The following is a 6,785-nucleotide window of genomic DNA, read 5'->3' as shown; positions in this document are numbered from 1 at the left end:
GGGAGTCCTTGATATATGCAAGGTACGTGAGGCCCAAATTCGTAGATGAAACCAAAAAGATGTCACACAGCCGAGAGGAGTGGTAACCCACTTCTCCTCTTTCACTTCTCAAGGGTATACAGTTCCTTGAGGCTTAGCTCGAGTGACAAAATCTTGATTCCAAGAGAGGTGTCTTTGGATTCACCTCTTGATTTTTATACTATGTTAGAACGCTTGAGTTGAGAGCATCCTAAGGGGTGATGAAATCCCCAAGCAGGCCTCCTAAAAAGTGTAAAACAAGACCACATACATGATCTTGGGCTTTAAAAGACACGTTTATTCCAATTGATGATTTAGATTTTGTAAGCTATGATTGAAGACACTTGTGATTATGGCATACAATGTTCATTCCAATTTGACAGCATCATCAGCATAATGAAAGTCGAGAGATCATCAACATAAGAAATGCAAGTGCCATTGAAAATGTGTCCAAACCATGCAATGTTCATTGATTTTTAGGCATTCAAGATTGAGTGTGAGTTTGTTTTAAGCCCAAAACAAAGATGTGTGAAACTCGATTGCCAAGCGTGTGCCCAAAGGCCCTCCACGTCAAGATTTGTCCAATTTTAATGTCCAAATGAATTGTTAGCGAGCCTAATGTGCATTCAAAGAATTTTCTAAGTTAGAAAAACTAATAAAAACACAAGTAAGTGAAGTTTGATCTTTGTGGAGCACTTAACACCCTCTTAGGTGGATCCATCCCCATAGATGGCACTGAGATTGCAACCAATGGTTAAATTGATGGGTGATTAAAGAGGGTGAGTCCAACTACAAACTCACTTAAAGTGTCTTTATTTGGTTTTTATAATTTAGGAAGTTCCTAGAATGTAGATTCTTTTTATGCCCCAAAAGATGAAGTGTGAGATATTGTAATAATTAATTGACCTTTTGCATTCAAGATTGGATTTGTTGTTTTAATCATGCATTCATAAAAAACAAACAAACTTGATTTTAATCCATGGCAATCAAGAGTGATTTTAGCAACATGCATTCAAAAACAAGTGATTAAACATTCAAGTTTTTTCCTTTGAGCATTCAAGATTGAGATTTTGTGTGTTGTTTTAAGAACTTTGAAATGCTTTGTTTTAACCTTAGATCATTCAAGATTGTTTTGGACTCAAAAGTGAAAATGAATCTTTGGGCTTTTCTTTTCATTCAAGATTCTATGTTCTAGTTTGCATGTTTTAAGCCCAAAAATGATATTCCTAGATTGTTTTGATGCATGAAAAACCTAAGAAACATTCAAGATTTTGCAACAAGACATTTGTTTGGAACAAATAACAAAGCTTTTAGGAAAATTTTTGGCAACCATTTAGGACTCTTAGTTTTCATGAGATTTTTAAAAGAACTTTAAAATATTTGCAAATGAGGTTCATTTTATCCTTGATTGATGCTTTGAGTTTGATTTAGATTTTAGTGCGCACTTAGTGTTGATTTTGAACCTTTTGAAATGGAAACTTGAAGTTCTTTTTAAATTATCAAAAAATGAAGTGTTCCTAACTTTGCACGAATGCATCTAAAACCTTGATGTTGCAAGGATGCAAATGATTGGATTGGTTTAGTTTCACTTGTTAAAAGATTTTTATTTTTTATTTGGCAAATTTTTAGTTTTTAATGGATTTAAGTATGATTTGGGGGTTCATTTTAAGCACTAAAAAGAAGTGTGTATGATTTTGCTTCCTTAAAAAAAATGGACAAGATCCCCCACAAGAAGAAGAAGAAGAAGTAGATGGAATAAGAATAATATAGACAAGAAGAGGAAGAAGAATTCCAAGTGCTTTGTCCACCTATAAGATTGAAAAATCTGCAAACACTATGAGATAGACTATGAGTTCCTTTGTCTTCTTCATGCTCATGTGGACCTACAAAACCAATTTATACAATCCTACCAATCACAAAAACAAGTAAAATTAGCCAAAATTAGCAAATGACATACAAAACTTGACTTAAAAAGCTAATGAAGATGACCCATGCGGGGTCCCACTGGGCGTGCCAAAATGTATATGAGCAATGTTAGTATGCTAATAGAAACCAAATTTAAATAAAGCTTCTAAAAACTAAACAAAATTCATAAATTTCAAGATAGACTAAGATGAACTCTCAATTGAGAATATGAGCCATTAATGGACTCTCTCAATGAGAAGCTCTCTTGTTGACTGGCTTTGTCTAAATAGATAGGATGTATGCTCAAGCTTATGCTTCAAAAAGGGCTTCAAATGGAGTTGGAATTTGGGTGTGAGTGTATGGTTTTGATGTAAAATGGCTTCTTAAAATGGCATTATGACTTTACTTCATGGATTGTGTTATTTTGCAAAGGGGAAAGATCCAATTTATAGGCAAGAGGCTTGAGGGATTGAGGGCTAAGATGCAAGGATGGGATAAACCTCATGGAGGGCTCAGATTGCATGAGAAGAGAGCACATGGATTGTGATTCCTTACAGCCAATTAGGGAGTGACAATGTCACAGGGTGAGAGGATGGAGGAAAGGGGAAGGATGAGTCAACAAAGGAGGCTCAAGGGATAAAATCTTCATAAAGACCCTCATAATGGCTTGTAAGAGCAATAAAAGGGCTTGGAAGAGTCATTTATGACTTTGTGGGCTTCATAAAGTTTTATGGTTGAGATATTTTGAGGGAGATGAGAGCAATTTCAACTTGGGCTTGATTAGGAGGGTTTTAAGCTTGCTAACGATTGTGCAAATGATTAGAGGATGGATTATGATGGTTTAGGATTAGCTTAGGGATAGGCAAGTGGATGGCATTTAATGAGGGTGGGTGAAGGAGGAGATATTTGTTAACTTTGGCTTGGGTTAGTAAGTCTTAACCCATGTTTAGAGAATGTGACAAGGTTAGGAGGGGATTAGAATTAGGTTTAAAGACATCTTCTAGAAGAGTCTAGACTTTGGATGAGGATAAAGACTTTCTAGAATAGTCTAAAACTTCCTAGGATGAGGATGAAGACTTTCTAGAAGAGTCTAGAACTTCTTAGGATGAGGATAAATTAGATTTTTAGGAAATAAATAAAGTTTTATTTATTTCAAGGGTTTGGGTTTAGGAGATATTTATTAAAACTTTTTTAATAAAAATGAGGATTAATATTTAATCTTAATTAAATATTTTGAGTTGGGATTAGGGGTAGGAAATGATGGGATTAGCCTTTAATCAAAATTAAAGAAGGATTAGAAGATTTTGGAAGAGGTTAGTGGTCTTAAAGAAATTGGCCAAGTTTTGGGCAAAAATTAAATTTTTTATTTATTTTGGGTTTTTTGGTCAATTTATTAATTAAATAAATAATAAATAAAGAAATAATGTTTAAATAAGATTTAAACATTTTTGCAAGGGATTCCTTAATTAAATATTTTTAATTAAGATAAAGGGATTTAATGGCATAAAAATAAATAAATAAATTAATTAATAAATGATGATGTCATCAGGGACTTTTCAGAAAATAAAAATACTTTATTTTCTAAAGGTTTTTAGGTGTCTACAAAGTGCACTTGAGATTTTATCTTGAGATATCTTAATAATCACTCTTTTGGTTCCGATTTTAGGAAGAGGTATTTCTTCATCAAAACATTTGGATGATTGTGTGTCTTATACCAACTGAATAACAAATGTTACTTGCAAAATTAGGGGGTCTTTAAATCTTGAGTTCAGGATTCTAAACCAACAACTTTTCAACAATTTTCAAACTTTAAAAATTGATTATCTTAGGTGTTGTAGCATTAAGGTTGAAGGTAGCAAGGAATGATTCAAACCCAACTGGTTCAAACTGAAGGGGTCTTCTCAAAGGATTGCTAAGATTATTGTTTGGCATGAGAGTTTCTAAAAATTTCTTAAAGAGGAACGCAAGGGATGTTCACAAAAATATTGAATTCAAAAAATGACACCAATTTCTTGGCTACACAGTCTAAGCATAGTCATGATATAGAATATGAATATATATATATATATATATACATATATATATATATATACATATATATATATATATATATATATATATGTATATATATATGTATATGTGTATATATATATGTATATATATATGTATATGTGTATATATATATGTATATGTATATATATACATGTATATATATATATATACATGTATATATATATATACATATACATGTATATATATATATACATATATATATATATACATATATATATATACATGTATATATATACATATACATATATATATACACATATACATGTATATATATACATATACATATATATATACACATATACATATATATATATACATATACATATATATATACACATATACATATATATATATACATATACATATATATATATATATATATATATATATATATATATATATATATATATATATATATATATATATATATATATATATATATATATATATATATATATATATATAAGAAGGAAAGAGAAAAGAAAAAAGAAAAAAGATGTTAAGATTGAAGGATTCTCAGAGATCTAAAATGGAAAAAGGGATACACTTTCAAAATGAAGTTTCTTGTACCAAAAAATTGCTTCATCAAATAGTGACATTATCAACTACATGGAGCAATTACTCAAAATTTTGCAAAAACTCTAAAAGAATAGTGACAGCCCACTAAGAGCCCTCAAACTGATCCTCTCATCTGGTCAGAAAAATGATCAATAAACAACGTTCATGGAGATTCTTGACAAATGAGTTAAAAAAGGGTGGAAGATTGTTTCTAAGTTATCGAAAAACTTTGATAGACTACATCCTGAGATGTTGAAGGGAAAGAATACACAAATCACACACTGAGTTTTAAGGTTTTGGATCCTGAAGTTTTAATTATGAAGTCACTCAAAATTTGGTTGGAATGTTTGGGATTTAGTTGATGTTTGACACATGTTGAAAGAATGTTTACTGGTGAAGAAATACCTTTGTCATTTCTTCCCTTTCTTGGGGCTATTTGTTGTGTTTCCACAATGCACGCCCCATTCCCTGCTAGGAATGGGGACCCCCTATTTTTATTTTTTTGATCTTGGGCTCCTAATCTAGAATGTAGTGAAAATCTTCAAGTCTTACCTAGTTTCCTAATTCTCATCTAGGTCCTGACTCAAAAAGACTTAGCTAATGAAGGTCAAATGTTTCAAATGAGTAAGCAAAAATTACAAATCTAAAGGGCAAATTTATGCACCTAATTGGGGAAGCAGATTCTTGCATCGATGTGTAGCTACATAGGTGTACATCTACCCACCTACACAACACACAACCAAGCCAGGGTCTATAAAAACCCCTTCCCCCTCTTCATTTGCTACCTTGGTTTTCTTTTGAGCACTTCCCTTTGCTGACATTACTTTCACGTAGCTCCTGAACTTCATAGTTTCTGAACTCCACAATTGTCATCAAACTTCACACTTCTACACTAGTCAAGGTGTGTTAAAACAATAACCCCTCCCACTTTGATCTCTTCATCAACAAGAATTGGGTGTGCACTTGTGCACCAGTTTAGGTGTGCTAGTTCACACTCCAATTTGGGAACTCAAAACAAAAAACAAAAAAATGCAAACTCTTAAAGGGTGCAATGTAGCACACCTAATTTGGTGTGTTACTACACACCCACCAAAGAAAACACAAAACTTGAAAGATTAGGTGTGCACTGGTGCACCCAAATAGGTGTGCAAGTGCACACCTTGACACAAAAAGAGTTTAAAAAATTAAAAATTGAATGCAAACCTAATGTTTGGTATGCACTTGTGCACCCAATTCGGTGCACTAGTGCACACCTTACATTTAAAATTTTTGATTTGAGGGAAAAGAGGATAATTGGATTTTTTGCGCATTTAATTTTTGTAGGATAATACTAAACATTATCGTAATGATATCATAATTTTGATTTTGAACTAATGAAAATCTTCCTTTTGTTGTGTAGATATAATGACATCTTCATCTGGTGAGAAAATGACACCAAAGCTTGTTGTGTTCAAGTTCCAAGGCATGCCATCGGAGTCAAGGTTCCAAGATGACTACATCCAGATTAAGGACATGGACTTGGGACACATTGATTTGTGAGAGTTCTTAAGGATTTGCAACAAGCCCAAGGAGAGATTGGCTATGATATCTGCATTGATCCGATCAGGGTTGGTAAATGCAGCTTCACACCTAACATTAGTACAATCCTTAGAGCTAATCATGACACTTGCACAACACTTTGTTCGCAAGGAAAGGGTGGTAAAGAGAATGATTGGAGAAGTTTTCCTTGATCTTTGACATGACAACATTGAGAGGGTATTTCATCTCCCTAGGGTGGATCAATTCATCAGACCCACCTATGAGGCAATAGAAAGGTGGTATAGAGAACACCTAAGTGAGCCAATTGAGATCATCTAGTCCTCTTATCTTATTGAGAAGACTCCTCTAGGGAAGGTAACAAAAAAGGTGGATATGACAAGGAGGTACATGGAAGAAGATATTGGATACTCTATCATTATTTTAAGTAGAGTAATGGGTCTACCAGTGACTAGAGACTTGAATGTTTTCATGATAAATTTTATTGGGACTATCAAGATGGCAAAGATGCCACTTGACTGGGCCACCACATTGAGAAAAAAATTATGTGAACAATTGAAGGTAGTCAAGGACAAAAGAAAGTTCTATATGACATCGTGTTTGGTGTATCTTCTAGCTATAAGGGCAACAAACTAGCCCAGGTTGTATAGGAAGGGAAACATGCAAGAACCCAATGCTTGGTCATATATCATCTA

The sequence above is a fragment of the Cupressus sempervirens genome, chromosome 1, assembly GCF_028749045.1.
Source record: "Cupressus sempervirens isolate cs-2001-9-10 chromosome 1, ASM2874904v1, whole genome shotgun sequence".
Lineage (NCBI taxonomy): Eukaryota > Viridiplantae > Streptophyta > Pinopsida > Cupressales > Cupressaceae > Cupressus > Cupressus sempervirens.
This window is presented reverse-complemented; position numbering follows the sequence as displayed.